The 25624-nt window shown below is 31.7% G+C and overlaps 1 pseudogene; it reads right to left on the minus strand.

Moving 5' to 3' along the window:
* LOC139889809 (uncharacterized) overlaps positions 1-25624 on the minus strand; it is a 68244-nt pseudogene that overhangs the window by 38127 nt on the left and 4493 nt on the right.

Consider the following 25624-nt stretch of genomic DNA (forward strand, 5'->3'; position numbering starts at 1 on the left):
ACCCATAACATTCTGTCGTTCACTCGCTGATTGATGAGTTCCTGGATTTCTTGTTCCGTCATTCGGTTCAATCGCGCCATATTCTTCTATAAGAATGAAAAGAAAATAATTATTCACATGGAATATTATAGATGTAGTGTATATTTACAGTACATTATAGCTTATTAATAATATGAACCAGGTATTATTATAAAAGCCTTTTCTTCTTATTAGCGTTTTATAATTATATCTAGGGTAGTACCTACCCGTTAATGTCCATACTTAATAGCTTAGTACAGAATCAATTACTACCATCTAAGTAATACTTAACCATGGAAAATTATTGCATTTCACACTACACTATTTTACATATGCTTATCTTACATCGAACATTAAGCAAACCACACTAATAATATTATACAAAACATTATATGATCCCATGGTTTAATACGGCAGCGCATCGTTTGGTCTATTTTCTAGGACGTTTAGGTTCAAAGAATCGCTTAACGCTTATCCTGGCTGTCTGCCTATATTTTGGCTGTGGGGCTGAAGAACTGGATGCCGGGATAGAACGAATAGGAATAGCGGGAATAGGGGTGGTAGTGTCTAGTGGAGTTGGTGCCACATCATCCTTACTAAACTCGGGATTTGAATTTTCTAATTCATTAGCCTTTCGTTTCTTTCCTAGTTCGAACTCGTCTTTTGTAATTTCCTGTATTTCTTCATCGGGTTCACTTTCCTCCTCGGGTTCACTTTCCTCCTCGGGTTCACTTTCCTCCTCGGGTTCACTTTCCTCCTCGGGTTCACTTTCCGGGTTCTCTATAGTCGGTTCATCCGGAATTTGTGAGTCTTCCCCAAAGATATTATTTTCGTCATCGGATAGGTTAATGACTGGAACACCATCTGAAGATTCTGGTTCGGAGTCGCTGAACGTGATGACAAGTTTTGAGCCCGACATCTATCACACAACAACTAACCCATTAGTACTACATAATATTTACATATAAATTTTAACCAACAATGATAAGCAATGGTTTTTAAATCAGACCCGGTCAAAGTCCAGACTTACTAATGTATCCTAACGACTTATCAGTTAGACACACTAATGCAAACCTGGTTCGCTAAGACCACCGCTCTGATACCACATGTCATAACCCGTCCTTAACCATAAGAACGTGTTAGATAACGTATGATTTCATTGCGAGGTATTGACCTCTATATGCGACATTTTTAAAAGAGAAACTGCATATATTATACATTACAAACCATAACCATTATTTTTGTTACAAGCTTTAGACAATAAAAAGATGATTATCGTTTAGCGATAATCTTCGACTTACAAACTTTACATATAATGATAACAACACGATTTCGAGCATATTTTACAACACAAATCCTTGGGTATGCAGTTTTATTTTTGACACAAATATGCGTACGCAAGATCCTGCTCAAATTCAACATAATGCAGCGGAAGCTTTAGTAATCACCTGAGAATAGACATGTTTTAAAAGGTCAACATAAAGTTGGTGAGATATAGGTTTAATGCCGGCAGCAATATATATATATATAGACCACAAGATTTCGTATATAAACAGTTTAATAAAAATATTCTAAGTGGTTGAGCACTTGGTAACCATACTTAACATTTAATCACGTCGCATATTCCCTTTATTATGAAATCTTACTACACCGTACCAAGTGTAGTCACGAAACGAAGTACTGTGCAACCGTTGAATACTGGTCGTCCAGTCCGGTTGGGGTTGTCAGGCCCGATAGATCTATCAACAGGATTCGCGTTTACAATACCGCTGTAAATAACAGTTACCAAGCTACAGGGAAGTATGCCAGTGGTACAACTCAACGTAGAATATATTTTTCAGTTACTTGTGTCCATAACATAAAACATAAAATACATGTATTCTCATCCCGAAATATTTAGAGTTTAAAAGTGGGACTATATACTCACTTTCGTCTTGAAGATATATATATAATTTGACTTGGTCTCCGGTTGATATCACGAACCTATCCATATATAATATACTTGTTATACTTTTAATACTTTGAATAATTCCTTAGTCCGTAGTTAGCAGTTCGTTGTTAGTAATTCAATTTTAATGGTTCATTTTTAGCTGTTTAATATACCCGCAATGAAATAAATAAAACCCCCAACGAAATAAATAAAACCACATCGTATATGTATTGGTCGAGATTAATCTTGACCCACGGTACCGGTGTTGTCAAATGACGTGTTGCGTACATAAAGTACCGGTGTTGTCAAATGACGTGTTGCGTACAATCATGGGATCTTATGATTAATCTTCTCGTGTTGTTTACGGGTGATCCTGAACCATATAAAATTGAATTATAAGTACATATATATAAAATATCATGTTAACTTAAAAAGATGTGATTTATTTAATTTTTTTCCAATTATTTTCGTGGCTAAACTAGTCTTGGATATCCATTTTGTTTCGGTCATAGTTTCTTCGTTACAACTCCGTTTTCGTTGATTCAACTTGCCATCTCCTTGGATCGAGTCCCTCTTTAAGACTATGAACTGTAAATACCTTAGTTTGTATTCAAAATCACACGGCATAGGTCAAACTTTTGTGAAACTTATGAAGTTAATCATTTTCCATCATGTAAACAACCTTAAATGATTATTTTTCTAAAAATACTTATACTTTGAGTTAAATCATGAAATTTTTATGTGTTATCATATTCATAGTAAAAATCATTTTTCCAGAAAATAAACCTCCAATTCAAAGTTTAAGATGGTTTTTAATTATCCAACCCAAAACAGCCCTCGGTGGCACTCCGACGTCGTAAAAACAGTTTTTAAGATAATCTTTGAAAAACCAAGTTATACCTTGTTAAATTAGCATATATTTAAATTATATTACAGGTCTTGGAGTATTTTAAAAGTTAAGTTAGAAGGATCTATTTAGTTTGCAAACAAGTTTGAAAACATTCAAATTATGTTCTTGTTGTTAAAATTTTATACCACAAAATAAGATAGCTATATATATATATGAATCGAATAAGGTTATGAACATAGATTCTACCTCAAGTTCCTTGGACAAGGTTGTTGTAAAAGAGGAGTAAGAACCTAGAACCAAAAGGGTGATGGAAGTGGATGAAAGATTGGAAGTAAGTTGGTGTTCTTGGAAGGATTTCTTGAAGTGTTTTTGTAAGGTTTTCTTATGAGGTTTAAGTGTTGTTTTTGAAGCTAAATGATGGGGAAAATGCTTGGAGATGATCAAGTATGAAGTTAAGAGTATTTTGAGAGAGAAATGGAAGTGTAAGTATGAGAAAATGGGGTGAAGAAATGATGTGCATGCATAAAAACGTTTTTAGGTTATAAAGGAAAAAAAAGATACCTAACTTTGTTTTCTTGCTAAATAATTCATGCTACTTGACAAATGGTTGGTTCCACATGTTTCTTAATCATTTAAGGCTGCTAAGGAGCAGATTTTTATTGGTATATACCAATAGTAAATACATCTAGAAGCTGCGTATGATACGGGTACATATACCCTAGGTATACGTATAGAAATCTTTGAGAAAACGGAACGAGGATTCAAATATAGTTATCTTTTGTAAATATACTTATATTGTTTTATGTATTTAAGTCTTTAAAAGTGATTAAATACATTACTTATACGATATATGTATAAACATTATAGGTCATAAGTATTTAAGTCAAATAACGTTACGTATGGTTATCGTTTTGAAAACTTAAGTTAGTAGTTTCAAAATATACTTATAACTTATTGTTATTAATACAAAATGAGATATTAAAACATTCTTAGGTCATGTTAAATATGTATATATACATATATATACACAAACGTATAATTATCATATATTGTATAGTTCGTGATATCATCGGTCAAACTAGACGGTCAAACGTTGTGTAAAACTCTTTTCGAAAAACATAAGTCTCGACAATTTGGATTGCTTATCATGTTGGTAAGGTTTAATTTATGTAAATATTAATCTTATCAGTATAGAACGATCGAAAAAGTGTGGGTCGTTACAGGCGCCATCTCAATGCTTGAATGGTAGCTGTTGTTGTAGGAAAATTCTGCTAACGGTAGATGTCGATCCCAACTGTTTCCGAAATCGATAACACATGCTCGTAGCATGTCTTCAAGCGTTTGTATCGTCCTTTCGCTCTGCCCATCAGTTTGTGGATGATAGGCAGTACTCATGTCTAGACGAGTTCCTAATGCTTGCTGTAATGTCTGCCAGAATCTTGAAATAAATCTGCCATCCCTATCAGAGATAATAGAGATTGGTATTCCATGTCTGGAGACGACTTCCTTTAAATACAGTCGTGCTAACTTCTCCATCTTGTCATCTTCTCTTATTGGCAGGAAGTGTGCTGATTTGGTGAGACGATCAACTATTACCCAAATAGTATCAAAACCACTTGCAGTCCTTGGCAATTTAGTGATGAAATCCATGGTAATGTTTTCCCATTTCCATTTCGGGATTTCGGGTTGTTGAAGTAGACCTGATGGTTTCTGATGCTCAGCTTTGACCTTAGAACATGTCAAACATTCTCCTACGTATTTAGCAACATCGGCTTTCATACCCGGCCACCAAAAATGTTTCTTGAGATCCTTGTACATCTTCCCCGTTCCAGGATGTATTGAGTATCTGGTTTTATGAGCTTCTCTAAGTACCATTTCTCTCATATCTCCAAATTTTGGTACCCAAATCCTTTCAGCCCTATACCGGGTTCCGTCTTCCTGAATATTAAGATGCTTCTCCGATCCTTTGGGTATTTCATCCTTTAAATTTCCCTCTTTTAAAACTCCTTGTTGCGCCTCCTTTATTTAAGTAGTAAGGTTATTATGAATCATTATATTCATAGATTTTACTCGAATGGGTTCTCTGTCCTTCCTGCTCAAGGCATCGACTACCACATTTGCCTTCCCCGGGTGGTAACGAATCTCAAAGTCGTAATCATTCAATAATTCAATCCACCTACGCTGCCTCATATTCAGTTGTTTCTGATTAAATATGTGTTGAAGACTTTTGTGGTCGGTATATATAATACTTTTGACCCCATATAAGTAGTGCCTCCAAGTCTTTAATGCAAAAACAACCGCGCCTAATTCCAAATCATGCGTCGTATAATTTTGTTCGTGAATCTTCAATTGTCTAGACGCATAAGCAATCACCTTCGTTCGTTGCATTAATACACAACCGAGACCTTGCTTTGATGCGTCACAATAAATCACAAAATCATCATTCCCTTCAGGCAATGACAATATAGGTGCCGTAGTTAGCTTTTTCTTCAATAACTGAAACGCTTTCTCTTGTTCATCATTCCATTCAAATTTCTTCCCTTTATGCGTTAATGCAGTCAAGGGTTTTGCTATTCTGGAAAAGTCTTGGATGAACCTTCTGTAGTAACCAGCTAGTCCTAAAAACTGGCGTATGTGTTTCGGAGTTTTCGGGGTTTCCCACTTTTCAACAGTTTCTATCTTTGCCGGATCCACCTTAATACCTTCTTTGTTCACTATGTGACCGAGGAATTGAACTTCTTCCAACCAAAATGCACACTTTGAAAACTTAGCGTACAATTCTTCCTTCCTCAATACTTCTAACACCTTTCTCAAATGTTCACCGTGTTCTTGGTCATTCTTTGAGTAAATAAGTATGTCATCAATGAAAACAATGACAAACTTGTCAAGGTATGGTCCACACACTAGGTTCATAAGGTCCATGAACACAGCTGGTGCATTAGTTAAACCAAACGGCATGACCATAAACTCGTAATGACCGTAACGTGTTCTGAAAGCAGTCTTTGGAATATCATCTTCTTTCACCCGCATTTGATGATACCCGGAACGTAAGTCAATCTTTGAATAAACAGACGAGCCTTGTAGTTGATCAAATAAGTCGTCGATTCTCGGTAGTGGTATAACAACCCTCACTTTTCGACTTCCGATTTTACTAAAATACCTAGAGTTGTTATATACGAATAAATTTAACGTTGACCGAATAAACGTACGCTTAAAATAAATAATATAATTATAAATATTATAAATAAGATTATGATATATAATATAACATAATTACATCAATGAATATATATATAATATTTATATTACTTTTGTTATTTAGTTAATAGAATATATAATTAACTAAATAATACATAATATTATAACATTTATAAAACTAATAAAAACTATAAATTAATAATCATAAATTTTAATTTTTATAAAAACTAAATATAATAATAATTTCTATATAAAATTCGTATTTAATAATTAAACAAATATATAAATAAAATGTTAAATGTTCTTAGAAATATATTAAACAAATTTTTTTTTTAGAATTTTATACAAAAAAAAAAAAATCAAAACTATATATACTTTTAATAAATAAATACAAAAATACAAACTACTTTTTCTTTTAAGATTTACTTTTAATAAAAATACAAACTACTTTTATTTTAAGATTTACTTTTAATAAAAATACAAACTACTTTTTCTTATTTTTACTTTTAAGATTTACTTTTAATAAAAATACAAACTACTTTTTATTATTTTAACTTTTAAGATTTTACTTTTAATAAAAATACAAACTACTTTTTCTTATTTTAACTTTTAAGATTTTACTTTTAATAAAAATACAAACTACTTTTTTTTTATTTTAACTTTTAAAATTTACTTTTAATAAAAATACAAAATACTTTTTCTTATTTTAACTTTTAAGATTTTACTTTTAATAAAAATACAAACTACTTTTTCTTATTTTAACTTTTAAGATTTTACTTTTAATAAAAATACAAACTACTTTTTCTTATTTTAACTTTTAAGATTTACTTTTAATAAAAATACAAACTACTTTTTCTTATTTTAACTTTTAAGATTTTACTTTTAATAAAAATACAAATTACTTTTTCTTATTTTAACTTTTATGATTTTACTTTTAATAAAAATACAAACTACTTTTTCTTATTTTAACTTTTAAGATTTACTTTTAATAAAAATACAAAATACTTTTTCTTATTTTAACTTTTAAGATTTTACTTTTAATAAAAATACAAACTACTTTTTCTTATTTTAACTTTTAAGATTTTACTTTTAATAAAAATACAAACTACTTTTTCTTATTTTAACTTTTAAAATTTACTTTTAATAAAAATACAAAATACTTTTTCTTATTTTAACTTTAAAGATTTTACTTTTAATAAAAATACAAACTACTTTTTCTTATTTTAACTTTTAAGATTTTACTTTTAATAAAAATACAAACTACTTTTTCTTATTTTAACTTTTAAGATTTACTTTTAATAAAAATACAAAATAATTTTTCTTATTTTAACTTTTAAGATTTACTTATTTTATTTTAATTTTTTTTTACCTAACATTTTCAACTATAAATACCACATACATTTCTCATTTCAAACTTACACCTTAATCTCTCATTTCTCTCTTAAAGAACTACTTCTAGTTGATATCTCGGTCACTTACTTGCTTTACGTTCCTTTCTTGCGTGGAATACTTCAACTGCTATTTAAGGTGAGTTTCATTTGCTCCCTTTTTATATATATTTTTGGGCTGAGAATACATGCGCTGATTTATAAATGTTTTACGAAATAGGCACAAGTACTAAAACTAATTCTATGTGGGTTTAAACCAGAAATATACCCTTAGCTTGGTAACATTAAACTACTTGTCTATGTACGGTAGGCGCGAATCCTAAAGATAGATCTTTTGGGTCTGACAAACCCCATCCTGACTATGGGATGCTTTAGTAATTCGAGGTTATTTTAAACACACCTGATCTGGTGTACTTCAGAGGGTAAAACATGAACGTTAAGGCTTGTTACCGGGTGCCTACAACTTATAGAATGCTTTTATACACTTGCTAGTGTACGGATATTTATGAAACTGAAATCTTGTGGCCTATTATTATAACGGAAATGATTGATTTTGATAAACTAATGAACTCACCAACCTTTTTGGTTGACACTTTAAGCATGTTTTATCTCAGGTGACGAATAAGATGATTGCCATGATTGCTACCTGATGAATTGAATGCTGCTACATGGAGTCTTCATTTCATTACATTTACTTTGCATTAAGACTGTTATTATTATTTCAGTTTAAATTTGATGTAAAACTTTTAATGCTTCCGCTGTTTTATTAATAAATGTTTTATTCAAAACGTCTCATATAGAGTCGTTCTCGTTTATACAACTGTGATTTGATATAATTAGTCACAAATACCCTAGGCCCTAATTTGGGGGCGTGACAGATTGGTATCAGAGCAGGTTGTTGTAGAGAACCAGGATTGCATTTTATGTGTGCCTTATACAATTAGGTACCTTAGCAATGTAGGACTACAACTTTCCTTGACCATAGTGCCTTTAATTGTTGCCTTTAATTGATAAATGCTACACTATACCTTAGAAACTATATTTAAATCTTCTTAAGATTATAACATACACGATAATGTGAAATTACTCGAACGTCAACGCTACTTAAGGCCTAGGGTGATCCTTGGTACCACTATGGGACGCTTGTGGATTTCGAATGCCAAACTTAGATTTTGGTCAAGAATTCCTGGGCCAACCGGTAACAATTGATCATTCAAGTGACTCGGCGGTGGCATAGATGTTTGGGTATGGTGCACAATATCAAACCTGACTATAGTGATCATACAACACTTAGTCACTTACGCACTTAATAAGTGGTGAACTTATTAAGAACAACTCACCTAGTCATCTATCCTGGTTTTGTGTATTACATATGTATTACATGAAATATTATCCAAGATTTTTGAAACTCCTATAATTCATACTCAAACGTATATAACTCCCTGTTATATCACGAACCTATATGCCTTATGCCTTTATGCATCGGTTTGCGAACCGGGAAATGTCATTGGGTTATCACAGTATACGAATTGAAAGTCTTTAATCGAAAGATTATTAGATTACATACTTATCATTTTATAATCTCGACACATCATACTGCCATTATTAGAGTATAGACAAATCATATCTTAGCATATCTATTCCCAATAGACCTTGTCTAACATTTTTCCTAAATTTTCTCCGTAAATTACGGAAATCTTTCTGCTATATATACATATTCAAGGAGACGAATATATCATTCAATATTCAACACCCATTTCATATCAAACCCTATTCCAAACACATAATATGGATTTCTCACCTAATTCCTCAAGTTCTTCTAGCTCCAAAGATAGCGTGACATGAGCACACCCACCGATCAATTATCGTGATTTCTTTAGAAAATGTGGATGGGTTCGTGAAATACTCACCCTATGGAGAAATGAAGAAGGTACTCCTTATCACGAGCCAAACTTACCACCAAACGTCGGAGTACTCGATCCGCTTACCGGCGAACCTGTTCGCAATACCGTTTTCACTCTTTTCGCAAGGATTTTCCGCCTCGAAGGTCGACTCGATGTAACCAACGACAATATTCGTCCTCTACTCCCGAATTCTAACCAGAAAGGGTTATTAGAAGAAGTTAGAAGACTTCGAACTAAATATCAAGAATTGACAAACCTTACATAGGAATGGGTAGAACAAATCCATAGACTCGAGCGTAAAGTAGAAACCCTGGAGGAAATAGTGCGCGATTTGGTAGCTAGGCTCACACTTACTAACCAAGTACCACAAGCAGCACCAACAGCAGCACCAGCAGCAGCACCAGCACCAGCACCACCAGTACTATCAGCACCAGCACCACCAGTACTATCAGCATCACCACCAACAGCATCAGCTTCACCAACAACAACATCAGCATCCCATGTCTCAACATCATAATCGGTACCTCAAACATCAACATCATACGCCCATAGATACTAAGGAATATTATTAATAATGAGTTAAGATGTATTGACTCATTCTTCCTGAAGAATTATATATGTATACTTTATATATATATGGTTTGGAACAATAATAAATCTTTTCGTACTAAACTATTACGTGTGAATCTTAACTAGTATGTACTACTTGGTTAATTCATATCACTAATACGCTATGATGTACATCCTTCGTTAATGACTTAACAATCATTAATCACTGCTTCAGTACAATAAACTCCATTTCATAATAAACTAAGTGTATTATTCAAATGCATGTGTGATTTTACACTCCTATTTTTCGATGTACTCGAAAATTTCTCGAAAACATCATTTGTGCCTTATGAATTTCACAAGAAATCCACGAGCATCAACATCATTTACTGAGGTATATTAATAACAATGAATGATGAAGTATTGATTCATAACTTCATTAAATAAATATTCCGCGACGATTATGTAATCTCTAAAGTTTTGAAGATTATTTATTCTCGTTTCAACCATAAATCAAATGAGTTTAATATTATATTAACTTATTAAATCCATAATTACATCTGAAGAAAATATATATGTATGTATATTTTCATAAAGATTGTATTTAAAAATTCTTTTGTACAAACTGTTATTTGTGAAAATATTTTAACGGGTAGGTAATACCCAAGAAATATCTAACATTCACATTAATATATTACATTGTACATTCTTCAAAATCCTTGAAAACATATCAGATTGATAATCAATGATTCAGATCAGTTAACCTTGAGAATGCTGATGAAGCAGCAAAAGCTGTAGATGGCCTTAATGACCAGAAGCTTGATAATAAAGAATTGTGTGTTGGAAAAGCTCAAAAGAATATCTGGTATTGAAAGACGGATTGAGCAAAACATGAAGGAGACCAAGGACAAATCCCAAGGACTAAACCTATAACCAAAGAATCTAGATGATTCGATTTCTGAAGGAAATCACAGAAGATCTTTTTACGCATTCTAAATCCTTACAGAAGAATTTCTTCATTATCCATCGATTTTAGAAATTCTAAAATATCATCATATCTTTCGTTATAAATATCCTCGATATTTCTAAAAATATCTTCATAACGATTCTTGTCCGCAATTAATTATCTCTTTGCAATATCTTTATTACATCATAAAGGAAAACTGTTTAAGTTTCTATATTCCGTAAAATTTAAATTCAAATTTTGAATGATTTGAAGTAGTGTTGAGAATTGAAGCATGAGTTAGTATAATATAATGACGTCAGGCCAACATGATTATATTACAGTAAGTCATGCTAAATTTTTAATGGAAGATGATGATTCATAGACTTTATAATCATCATTTGCCATGTTACACGACTCTTACATTCTACTTAATCTCTGAACATATCAAGCAAATATATTCTTGATAGTTCTATCCTCAGTAATTCTGGTAATTTACCAAATCAAATCGTGATATTACGCTTAGAACAGTAGGTCCATTCGAAACTTCATACCTACAAATTCTGGACCATTACTCGCTTTACTTAGAGTCGAGAGGAGAATAAAAAGGCAAAGAGCTCCGACATATAAGGGAAAATATGTAGCCCGATAATGATACCGAAATTACAAACCGTGTATATCAATACGTATTGCAACGTAAAGACATGGGAGAATTAAAAACACTATAACCCCAAGGTAATAGTAGAAGAAAACAAATTCCTCTAGTGGTAAATGAAAAAGAAGAATGACTGAAATGATAGTCAGAAAAATATCCAGGATAAGAACTGGATGGAGCATTCTCACAATCTTTGGAAATATGAATTGAGGAAGAAAGTATAGAAGTGGTGAAGATAATGAAACGGAAGAAGCTAATTTATAGCAAAATTCCAAACACAGCAATTGAAGCAATTCACCTCATTTAATCAAAGAAAATTTCAAATTCCTTAATTACCGGAGAATCAAATCTTATGGATTACGAAGATTTCCTTTAATCCCTTGAATTCCAAAAATCAATCGTAACTACGTCAAAAGTTAAGGCGAACATTTAATTTCTCATTCACTCTTTTACAATAGCTTCGTTTATACGCTTCCTATAATCAAATCGTTTTATCCATATTATTCAGTAGTGATAAAACTTTATTTTTTCAACTTATATTCATCATTACAATATTCTTGTTGTAAACAATGATGATCTCTATCAAACTTCATGACTATAATTTTCATGAACTACTCTCTGTTTTGTCTACCCTAATATTGTGACATAAACACTCAAAGTTTTAAATAAGCTCAATACTATTCATAACACATTTCATGTGTTCAGTTTACTAAAATGCTCGTATAACACCATCATCCCTTTTGAGGATAACCTAGTTAAATGACACTCTTATTAATCCTTTAGATAACCTCCGCATTAATGATAAAATGCACTTTATAGAAGAACCTATAAGAAATTAGGGTTCGTGTTATTTAAATGCATGAAACAGAACAATATTCTATCCGTTGGAATTCACGAAAGGCCCCGAACCTACCTGGGAACGTGAAGACCAGATAAAACGTAAATATCCTCGTTTAGGTACGAACAACGCTGATTGATGGCAAAAACTAAATTTCGGGATGAAATTTCTTTTAACGGGTAGGTACTATAACAACCCTCACTTTTCGACTTCCGATTTTACTAAAATACCTAGAGTTGTTATATACGAATAAATTTAACGTTGACCGAATAAACGTACGCTTAAAATAAATAATATAATTATAAATATTATAAATAAGATTATGATATATAATATAACATAATTACATCAATGAATATATATATATAATATTTATATTACTTTTGTTATTTAGTTAATAGAATATATAATTAACTAAATAATACATAATATTATAACATTTATAAAACTAATAAAAACTATAAATTAATAATCATAAATTTTAATTTTTATAAAAACTAAATATAATAATAATTTCTATATAAAATTCGTATTTAATAATTAAATAAATATATAAATAAAATGTTAAATGTTCTTAGAAATATATTAAACAAATTTTTTTTTTAAAATTTTATACAAAAAAAAAAATCAAAACTATATATACTTTTAATAAATAAATACAAAAATACAAACTACTTTTTCTTTTAAGATTTACTTTTAATAAAAATACAAACTACTTTTATTTTAAGATTTACTTTTAATAAAAATACAAACTACTTTTTCTTATTTTTACTTTTAAGATTTACTTTTAATAAAAATACAAACTACTTTTTCTTATTTTAACTTTTAAGATTTTACTTTTAATAAAAATACAAACTACTTTTTCTTATTTTAACTTTTAAGATTTTACTTTTAATAAAAATACAAACTACTTTTTTTTATTTTAACTTTTAAAATTTACTTTTAATAAAAATACAAAATACTTTTTCTTATTTTAACTTTTAAGATTTTACTTTTAATAAAAATACAAACTACTTTTTCTTATTTTAACTTTTAAGATTTTACTTTTAATAAAAATACAAACTACTTTTTCTTATTTTAACTTTTAAGATTTACTTTTAATAAAAATACAAACTACTTTTTCTTATTTTAACTTTTAAGATTTTACTTTTAATAAAAATACAAATTACTTTTTCTTATTTTAACTTTTATGATTTTACTTTTAATAAAAATACAAACTACTTTTTCTTATTTTAACTTTTAAGATTTACTTTTAATAAAAATACAAAATACTTTTTCTTATTTTAACTTTTAAGATTTTACTTTTAATAAAAATACAAACTACTTTTTCTTATTTTAACTTTTAAGATTTTACTTTTAATAAAAATACAAACTACTTTTTCTTATTTTAACTTTTAAAATTTACTTTTAATAAAAATACAAAATACTTTTTCTTATTTTAACTTTTAAGATTTTACTTTTAATAAAAATACAAACTACTTTTTCTTATTTTAACTTTTAAGATTTTACTTTTAATAAAAATACAAACTACTTTTTCTTATTTTAACTTTTAAGATTTACTTTTAATAAAAATACAAAATAATTTTTCTTATTTTAACTTTTAAGATTTACTTATTTTATTTTAATTTTTTTTTACCTAACATTTTCAACTATAAATACCACATACATTTCTCATTTCAAACTTACACCTTAATCTCTCATTTCTCTCTTAAAGAACTACTTCTAGTTGATATCTCGGTCACTTACTTGCTTTACGTTCCTTTCTTGCGTGGAATACTTCAACTGCTATTTAAGGTGAGTTTCATTTGCTCCCTTTTTATATATATTTTTGGGCTGAGAATACATGCGCTGATTTATAAATGTTTTACGAAATAGGCACAAGTACTAAAACTAATTCTATGTGGGTTTAAACCAGAAATATACCCTTAGCTTGGTAACATTAAACTACTTGTCTATGTACGGTAGGCGCGAATCCTAAAGATAGATCTTTTGGGTCTGACAAACCCCATCCTGACTATGGGATGCTTTAGTAATTCGAGGTTATTTTAAACACACCTGATCTGGTGTACTTCAGAGGGTAAAACATGAACGTTAAGGCTTGTTACCGGGTGCCTACAACTTATAGAATGCTTTTATACACTTGCTAGTGTACGGATATTTATGAAACTGAAATCTTGTGGCCTATTATTATAACGGAAATGATTGATTTTGATAAACTAATGAACTCACCAACCTTTTTGGTTGACACTTTAAGCATGTTTTATCTCAGGTGACGAATAAGATGATTGCCATGATTGCTACCTGATGAATTGAATGCTGCTACATGGAGTCTTCATTTCATTACATTTACTTTGCATTAAGACTGTTATTATTATTTCAGTTTAAATTTGATGTAAAACTTTTAATGCTTCCGCTGTTTTATTAATAAATGTTTTATTCAAAACGTCTCATATAGAGTCGTTCTCGTTTATACAACTGTGATTTGATATAATTAGTCACAAATACCCTAGGCCCTAATTTGGGGGCGTGACAAGTGGGTAGCGGTTCTTGATGGTAAGTTTGTTCAACTCTCGGTAGTCGATACACAACCTGAATGTACCATCTTTCTTCTTGACAAACAAAACAGGAGCTCCCCACGGTGATGTGCTTGGTCGAATGAAACCACGCTCTAAAAGTTCTTGTAATTGGCTTTGCAGTTCTTTCATCTCGCTGGGTGCGAGTCTGTAAGGAGCACGAGCTATTGGTGCAGCTCCTGGTACAAGATCTATTTGAAATTCAATGGATCGATGTGGGGGTAATCCCGGTAATTCTTTCGGAAATACATCGGGAAATTCTTTTGCAATGGGAACATCATTGATGCTCTTTTCTTCAGTTTGTACTTTCTCGACGTGTGCTAGAACAGCATAGCAACCTTTTCTTATTAGTTTTTGTGCCTTCAAATTACTAATAAGATGTAGCTTCGTGTTGCCCTTTTCTCCGTACACCATTAAAGGTTTTCCTTTTTCTCGTATAATGCGAATTGCATTTTTGTAACAAACGATCTCTGCTTTCACTTCTTTCAACCAGTCCATACCGATTATCACATCAAAACTCCCTAACTCTACTGGTATCAAATCAATCTTAAATGTTTCGCTAACCAGTTTAATTTCTCGATTCCGACATATATTATCTGCTGAAATTAATTTACCATTTGCTAATTTGAGTAAAAATTTACTATCCAAAGGCGTCAATGGACAACTTAATTTAGCACAAAAATCTCTACTCATATAGCTTCTATCCGCACCCGAATCAAATAAAACGTAAGCAGATTTATTGTCAATAAGAAACGTACCCGTAACAAGCTCCGGGTCTTCCTGTGCCTCTGCCGCATTAATATTGAAAGCTCTTTCGCGGCCTTGTCCATTCGTGTTCTCCTGGTTCGGGCAATTTCTAATAATGTGGCCCGGTTTTCCACATTTATAACAAACTACATTGGCATAACCTGCTCCGACACTACTTGCTCCGCCATTACTCGTTCCGACACCATTTGTTCCTTTCGTTCTATTAACCCCTGGTCCGTAGACCTCACACTTCACCGCGCTATGACCATTTCTTTTACACTTGTTGCAAAATTTGGTGCAGAACCCCGAGTGATACTTTTCACACCTTTGGCATAGCTGCTTCTGATTGTTGTTGTTGTTGCGGTTATTATTATTGTTGGGATGATTGTTGTAGTTGCTGTTGCTGTTGTTGTTGTTGTTGTTGTTGTTGGGCCGTTTGTTGTGGTTGCGATTGATGTTGCGATTGTTGGGATAATTGTTGCAATTATTGTTGTAATTGTTGTTGTTGTTGTATTGGTGATTCTTATCACCGTTTTCCTCCCACTTTCTTTTGACTTGCTTCACATTGGCCTCTTCAGTAGTCTGTTCTTTAATTCTTTCTTCAATCTGGTTCACTAGTTTGTGAGCCATTCTACATGCCTGTTGTATGGAGGCGGGCTCGTGTGAACTTATATCTTCTTGGATTCTTTCCGGTAATCCTTTCACAAACGCGTCGATCTTCTCTTCCTCATCTTCGAATGCTCCCGAACACAATAGGCACAATTCTGTGAATCGTCTTTCGTACGTGGTAATATCAAATCCTTGGATTCGTAACCCTCTAAGTTCTGTCTTGAGCTTATTGACCTCGGTTCTGGGACGGTACTTCTCGTTCATCAAGTGCTTGAATGCTGACCATGGTAGTGCGTACGCATCATCTTGTCCCACTTGCTCTAGATAGGTATTCCACCATGTTAACGCAGAACCTGTGAAGGTATGCGTAGCGTACTTCACTTTGTCCTCTTCAGTACACTTACTTATGGCAAACACCGATTCGACCTTCTCGGTCCACCGTTTCAATCCGATCGGTCCTTCGGTTCCATCAAATTCCAAAGGTTTGCAGGCAGTGAATTCTTTGTAGGTGCATCCTACACGATTTCCTATACTGCCAGATCCAAGGTTATTGTTGGTATGTAGCGCAGCCTGTACTGCGGCTATGTTTGAAGCTAGAAAAGTACGGAATTCCTCTTCATTCATATTCACGGTGTGTCGAGTAGTCGGTGCCATTTCCTTCAAAATAGTCAAATGGAACAAGTTAATCATACAGAATATTAAGAGTAGTTAATAGTATTTCGTAGCATAATATGAACTCATTTATAAAAGCTTTTTCTTCATATTAGCGTTTTATAAGTTTAAATTCTGGTAGTACCTACCCGTTAAGTTCATACTTAGTAGCTAATATACAATTCAACTACTACAATTCTATATGAAAAACTGATTGTAATAATATATCGCGTTCAAACTTTTATACAATATTTTACAAACTTACAATACCGCTTATTTTAAATAAAGCATGAAATATAGCACACAATAACTTTGATACAAGATAGTTGTGAAGATAATTCTAGCTAGTACACAAGTCGTTCAGCAAAGGCAATAAAGACACGTAATTCATACGTCCAGAAACAAGTCATGCATTCTGGTTTTACTAGGACTACATCCCATCCTTGGTCTTGTGGAACATAACCGTTATGGCCGTTGATAAGACAGCGTGTTGTAACGTCATCAAAGGGACGAGGGTTACGTAATGACCCACAGTCTCGTAATAACCTAAAAACCTCATTTCTTACCCCAATTACCGACTCCGTCACTTGTGGGAACATTTTGTTTAATAGTTGTAGCCCGATGTTCTTGTTCTCACTTTGGTGAGAAGCGAACATTACTAACCCGTAAGCATAACATGCTTCGTTATGTTGCATGTTAGCCGCTTTTTCTAAATCACGAAGTCCTATATTCGGATATACTGAGTCAAAATAATTTCTTAACCCGTTGCGTAAAATAGCATTTGGGTTCCCCGCAATATATGCGTCAAAGTAAACACATCGTAACTTATGGATTTCCCAATGTGATATTCCCCATCTTCCGAACGAAAGCCTTTTATAAACCAAGGCATTCTTGGAACGTTCTTCGAATGTCTTACAAACTGATCTCGCCTTAAATAGTTGTGCCGAGGAATTCTGACCGACTCTAGACAAGATTTCATCAATCATGTCTCCGGGTAGGTCTCTTAAAATATTGGGTTGTCTATCCATTTTGTGTTTTTATACTGTAAAATAGACAAGAGTTAGATTCATAAAAAAAATACTTATTAATACAAGAAATTTTTACATACATCATAAAGCATAAGCACACTATATTACATATATTACACCACACGAATATAACTATCTTATTCTGACTCGCTCGTTTCTTCTTGTTCGGTTTTGGTTCATTTTGCCAAGTTTCTAGGGATATATGATGTTCCCCTAATACGAGCCGTCGTTATCCACATTGGTTTAGAAAAACCTGGTGGTTTAGAGGTTCCCGGGTCATTGTTACAACTTAAGGACTTCGGGGGTTGACGATACATATAAAGTTCATCGGGGTTGGAATTAGATTTCTCTATTTTTATGCCCTTTCCCTTATTATTTTCTTTTGCCTTTTTAAATTCAGTTGGGGTAATTTCTATAACATCATCGGAATTCTCGTCGGAATCCGATTCATCGGAGAATTGGTAATCCTCCCAATATTTTGCTTCCTTGGCGGAAACACCATTGACCATAATTAACCTTGGTCGGTTGGTTGAGGATTCTCTTTTACTTAACCGTTTTATTATTTCCCCCACCGGTTCTATTTCTTCTTCCGATTCCGATTCTTCTTCCGGTTCCGATTCTTCTTCCGGTTCCGACTCTTCTTCCGGTTCCTCTTCGGGAACTTGTGAATCAGTCCACGAATCATTCCAATTTACATTTGACTCTTCATTATTATTAGGTGAGTCAATGGGACTTGTTCTAGAGGTAGACATCTATCACATAATATCAAACACGATAAGAGATTAATATATCACATAATATTCATATGTTAAAAATATATAGTTTCCAACAAAAATGTTAAGCAATCATTTTTAAAGAAAACACGGTCGAAGTCCAGACTCACTAATGCATCCTAACAAACTCGATAAGACACACTAATGCAAATTTTCTGGTTCTCTAAGACCAACGCTCTGATACCAACTGAAATGTCCCGTTCTTATTGATTAAAAACGTTCCATATTAATTGATTTTGTTGCGAGGTTTTGACCTCTATATGAGACGTTTTTCAAAGACTGCATTCATTTTTAAAACAAACCATAACCTTTATTTCATAAATAAAGGTTTAAAAAGCTTTACGTAGATTATCAAATAATAATAATCTAAAATATCCTGTTTACACACGACCATTACATAATGGTTTACAATACAAATATGTTACATCGAAATCAGTTTCTTGAATGCAGTTTTTACACAATATCATACAAACATGGACTCCAAATCATGTCCTTATTTTAGTATGCAACAGCGGAAGCTCTTAGTATTCACCTGAGAATAAACATGCTTTAAACGTCAACAAAAATGTTGGTGAGTTATAGGTTTAACCTATATATATCAAATCATAATAATAGACCACAAGATTTCATATTTCAATACACATCCCATACATAGAGATAAAAATCATTCATATGGTGAACACCTGGTAACCGACAATAACAAGATGCATATATAAGAATATCCCCATCATTCCGGGACACCCTTCGGATATGATATAAATTTCGAAGTACTAAAGCATCCGGTACTTTGGATGGGGTTTGTTAGGCCCAATAGATCTATCTTTAGGATTCGCGTCAATTAGGGTGTCTGTTCCCTAATTCTTAGATTACCAGACTTAATAAAAAGGGGCATATTCGATTTCGATATTTCAACCATAGAATGTAGTTTCACGTACTTGTGTCTATTTTGTAAATCATTTATAAAACCTGCATGTATTCTCATCCCAAAAATATTAGATTTTAAAAGTGGGACTATAACTCACTTTCACAGATTTTTACTTCGTCGGGAAGTAAGACTTGGCCACTGGTTGATTCACGAACCTATAACAATATATACATATATATCAAAGTATGTTCAAAATATATTTACAACACTTTTAATATATTTTGATGTTTTAAGTTTATTAAGTCAGCTGTCCTCGTTAGTAACCTACAACTAGTTGTCAACAGTTAGATGTACAGAAATAAATCGATAAATATTATCTTGAATCAATCCACGACCCAGTGTATACGTATCTCAGTATTGATCATAACTCAAACTATATATATTTTGGAATCAACCTCAACCCTGTATAGCTAACTCCAACATTCACATATAGAGTGTCTATGGTTGTTCCGAAATATATATAGATGTGTCGACATGATAGGTCGAAACATTGTATACGTGTCTATGGTATCTCAAGATTACATAATATACAATACAAGTTGATTAAGTTATGGTTGGAATAGATTTGTTACCAATTTTCACGTAGCTAAAATGAGAAACATTATCCAATCTTGTTTTACCCATAACTACTTCATTTTAAATCCGTTTTGAGTGAATCAAATTGCTATGGTTTCATATTGAACTCTATTTTATGAATCTAAACAGAAAAAGTATAGGTTTATAGTCGGAAAAATAAGTTACAAGTCGTTTTTGTAAAGGTAGTCATTTCAGTCGAAAGAACGACGTCTAGATGACCATTTTAGAAAACATACTTCCACTTTGAGTTTAACCATAATTTTTGGATATAGTTTCATGTTCATAATAAAAATCATTTTCTCAGAATAACAACTTTTAAATCAAAGTTTATCATAGTTTTTAATTAACTAACCCAAAACAGCCCGCGGTGTTACTATGACGGCGTAAATCCGGTTTTACGGTGTTTTTCGTGTTTCCAGGTTTTAAATCATTAAGTTAGCATATCATATAGATATATAACATGTGTTTAGTTGATTTTAAAAGTCAAGTTAGAAGGATTAACTTTTGTTTGCGAACAAGTTTAGAATTAACTAAACTATGTTCTAGTGATTACAAGTTTAAACCTTCGAATAAGATAGCTTTATATGTATGAATCGAATGATGTTATGAACATCATTACTACCTTAAGTTCCTTGGATAAACCTACTGGAAAAGAGAAAAATGGATCTAGCTTCAACGGATCCTTGGATGGCTCGAAGTTCTTGAAGCAGAATCATGACACGAAAACAAGTTCAAGTAAGATCATCACTTGAAATAAGATTGTTATAGTTATAGAAATTGAACCAAAGTTTGAATATGATTATTACCTTATATTAGAATGATAACCTGCTGTAATAAACAAAGATTTCTTGAGGTTGGATGATCACCTTACAAGATTGGAAGTGAGCTAGCAAACTTGAAAGTATTCTTGATTTTATGTAACTAGAACTTGTAGAATATATGAAGAACACTTAGAACTTGAAGATAGAACTTGAGAGAGATTAATTAGATGAAGAAAATTGAAGAATGAAAGTGTTTGTAGGTGTTTTTGGTCGTTGGTGTATGGATTAGATATAAAGGATATGTAATTTTGTTTTCATGTAAATAAGTCATGAATGATTACTCATATTTTTGTAATTTTATGAGATATTTCATGCTAGTTGCCAAATGATGGTTCCCACATATGTTAGGTGACTCACACGGGCTGCTAAGAGCTGATCATTGGAGTGTATATACCAATAGTACATACATCTAAAAGCTGTGTATTGTACGAGTACGAATACGGGTGCATACGAGTAGAATTGTTGATGAAACTGAACGAGGATGTAATTGTAAGCATTTTTGTTAAGTAGAAGTATTTTGATAAGTGTATTGAAGTCTTTTAAAAGTGTATAAATACATATTAAAACACTACATGTATATACATTTTAACTGAGTCGTTAAGTCATCGTTAGTCGTTACATGTAAGTGTTGTTTTGAAACCTTTAGGTTAACGATCTTGTTAAATGTTGTTAACCCAATGTTTATAATATCAAATGAGATTTTAAATTATTATATTATCATGATATTATCATGTATGAATATCTCTTAATATGATATATATACATTAAATGTCTTTACAACGATAATCGTTACATATATGTCTCCTTTAAAAATCATTAAGTTAGTAGTCTTGTTTTTACATATGTAGTTCATTGTTAATATACTTAATGATATGTTTACTTATCATATTATCATGTTAACTATATATATATCCATATATATGTCATCATATAGTTTTTACAAGTTTTAACGTTCGTGAATCACCGGTCAACTTGGGTGGTCAATTGTCTATATGAAACATATTTCAATTAATCAAGTCTTAACAAGTTTGATTGCTTAACATGTTGGAAACATTTAATCATGTAAATATCAATCTCAATTAATATATATAAACATGGAAAAGTTCGGGTCACTACACACACGACCATTACATAATGGTTTACAATACAAATAAGTTACAACAAAATAAGTTTTTTGAATGCAGTTTTTACACAATATCATACAAGCATGGACTCCAAATCTCGTCCTTATTTAAGTATGCGACAGCGGAAGCTCTTAATAATCACCTAAGAATAAACATGCTTAAAACGTGAACAAAAATGTTGGTGAGTTATAGGTTTAACCTATATATATCAAATCATAATAATAGACCACAAGATTTCATATTTCAATACACATCCCATACATAGAGATAAAAATCATTCATATGGTGAACACCTGGTAACCGACATTAACAACATGCATATATAAGAATATCCCCATCATTCCGGGACACCCTTCGGATATGATATAAATTTCGAAGTACTAAAGCATCCGGTACTTTGGATGGGGTTTTTTAGGCCCAATAGATCTATCTTTAGGATTCGCGTCAATTAGGGTGTTTGTTCCCTAATTCTTAGATTACCAGACTTAATAAAAAGGGGCATATTCGATTTTGATAATTCAACCATAGAATGTAGTTTCACGTACTTGTGTCTATTTTGTAAATCATTTATAAAACCTGCATGTATTCTCATCCTAAAAATATTAGATTTTAAAAGTGGGACTATAACTCACTTTCACAGATTTTTACTTCGTCGGGAAGTAAGACTTGGCCACTGGTTGATTCACGAACCTATAACAATATATACATATATATCAAAGTATGTTCAAAATATATTTACAATACTTTTAATATATTTTGATGTTTTACGTTTATTAAGTCAGCTGTCCTCGTTAGTAACCTACAACTAGTTGTCCACAGTTAGATGTACAGAAATAAATCGATAAATATTACCTTGAATCAATCCACGACCCAGTGTATACGTATCTCAGTATTGATCACAACTCAAACTATATATATTTTGGAATCAACCTCAACCCTGTATAGCTAACTCCAACATTCACATATAGAGTGTCTATGGTTGTTCCGAAATATATATAGATGTGTCGACATGATAGGTTGAAACATTTTATACGTGTCTATGGTATCTCAAGATTACATAATATACAATACAAGTTGATTAAGTTATGGTTGGAATAGATTTGTTACCAATTTTCACGTAGCTAAAATGAGAAAAATTATCCAATCTTGTTTTACCCATAACTTCTTCATTTTAAATCCGTTTTGAGTGAATCAAATTGATATGGTTTCATATTGAACTCTATTTTATGAATCTAAACAGAAAAAGTATAGGTTTATAGTCAGAAAAATAAGTTACAAGTCGTTTTTGTAAAGGTAGTCATTTCAGTTGAAAGAACGACGTCTAGATGACCATTTTAGAAAACATACTTCCACTTTGAGTTTAACCATAATTTTTGGATATAGTTTCATGTTCATAATAAAAATCATTTTCTCAGAATAAAAACTTTTAAATCGAAGTTTATCATAGTTTTTAATTAACTAACCCAAAACAGCCCGCGGTGTTACTACGACAGCGTAAATCCGGTTTTACGGTGTTTTTCGTGTTTCCAAGTTTTAAATCATTAAGTTAGCATATCATATAGATATAGAACATGTGTTTAGTTGATTTTAAAAGTCAAGTTAGAAGGATTAACTTTTGTTTGCGAATAAGTTTAGAATTAACTAAACTATGTTCTAGTGATTACAAGTTTAAACCTTCGAATAAGATAGCTTTTTATGTATGAATTGAATGATGTTATGAACATCATTACTACCTTAAGTTCCTTAGATAAACCTACTGGGAAAGAGAAAAATGGATCTAGCTTCAACGGATCCTTGGATGGCTCGAAGTTCTTGAAGCAGAATCATGACACGAAAACAAGTTCAAGTAAGATCATCACTTGAAATAAGATTGTTATAGTTATAGAAATTGAACCAAAGTTTGAATATGATTATTACCTTGTATTAGAATGATAACCTACTGCAAGAAACAAAGATTTCTTGAGGTTGGATGATCACCTTACAAGATTGGAAGTGAGCTAGCAAACTTGAAAGTATTCTTGATTTTATGTAACTAGAACTTGTAGAATATATGAAGAACACTTAGAACTTGAAGATAGAACTTGAGAGAGATCAATTAGATGAAGAAAATTGAAGAATGAAAGTGTTTGTAGGTGTTTTTGGTCATTGGTGTATGGATTAGATATAAAGGATATGTAAGTTTGTTTTCATGTAAATAAGTCATGAATGATTACTCATATTTTTGTAATTTTATGAGATATTTCATGCTAGTTGCCAAATGATGGTTCCCACATGTGTTAGGTGACTCACATGGGCTGCTAAGAGCTGATCATTGGAGTGTATATACCAATAGTACATACATCTAAAAGCTGTGTATTGTACGAGTACGAATACGGGTGCATACGAGTAGAATTGTTGATGAAACTGAACGAGGATGTAATTGTAAGCATTTTTGTTAAGTAGAAGTATTTTGATAAGTGTATTGAAGTCTTTAAAAAGTGTATAAATACATATTAAAACACTACATGTATATACATTTTAACTGAGTCGTTAAGTCATCGTTAGTCGTTACATGTAAGTGTTGTTTTGAAACCTTTAGGTTAACGATCTTGTTAAATGTTGTTAACCCAATGTTTATAATATCAAATGAGATTTTAAATTATTATATTATCATGATATTATCATGTATGAATATCTCTTAATATGATATATATATACATTAAATGTCTTTACAACGATAATCGTTACATATATGTCTCGTTTAAAAATCATTAAGTTAGTAGTCTTGTTTTTACATATGTAGTTCATTGTTAATATACTTAATGATATGTTTACTTATCATAGTATCATGTTAACTATATATATATCCATATATATGTCATCATATAGTTTTTACAAGTTTTAACGTTCGTGAATCACCGGTCAACTTGGGTGGTCAATTGTCTATATGAAACATATTTCAATTAATCAAGTCTTAACAAGTTTGATTGCTTAACATGTTGGAAACATTTAATCATGTAAATATCAATCTCAATTAATATATATAAACATGGAAAAGTTCGGGTCACTACAGCAACAACACTTGATAGAAATACTAATAGTGTATTTATCAAGAGGAACATTAATTGAACACATGCGTTTGAAAAAATGAAGTGAATAAGAATAATGTTTCATTCTAGTGACAGCAGTCAACAATTGATTGAATTTAACCACCGGTGGCAGAGGTCTTCTCTGAGTCATTTCATCAAACAGATTGGAGGCATCATTTAGGTTGGTAACGTTTTGATACCTAGTTAGAGGGCGATCATCATAAACATAATAACTATGAATTGAGGAAGATTTGGAGTGGATGGACGCTGCTAAAAATGAGTTGTGAGGAGGATTGAGTCGAAGACCTAACTGAAAGGATTATGAAAAAGGGCTTTCAAAGAAAATGTTGGTAGGAGAAAGATCACCTTTGAACTTGATAAAAGCATTAACAGCATAAGCAGCATAATATATGCGATTCATCACCATATGTTGCGGAAAAAACGGAGGCCGAGCTT

The sequence above is a fragment of the Rutidosis leptorrhynchoides genome, chromosome 2, assembly GCF_046630445.1.
Source record: "Rutidosis leptorrhynchoides isolate AG116_Rl617_1_P2 chromosome 2, CSIRO_AGI_Rlap_v1, whole genome shotgun sequence".
Lineage (NCBI taxonomy): Eukaryota > Viridiplantae > Streptophyta > Magnoliopsida > Asterales > Asteraceae > Rutidosis > Rutidosis leptorrhynchoides.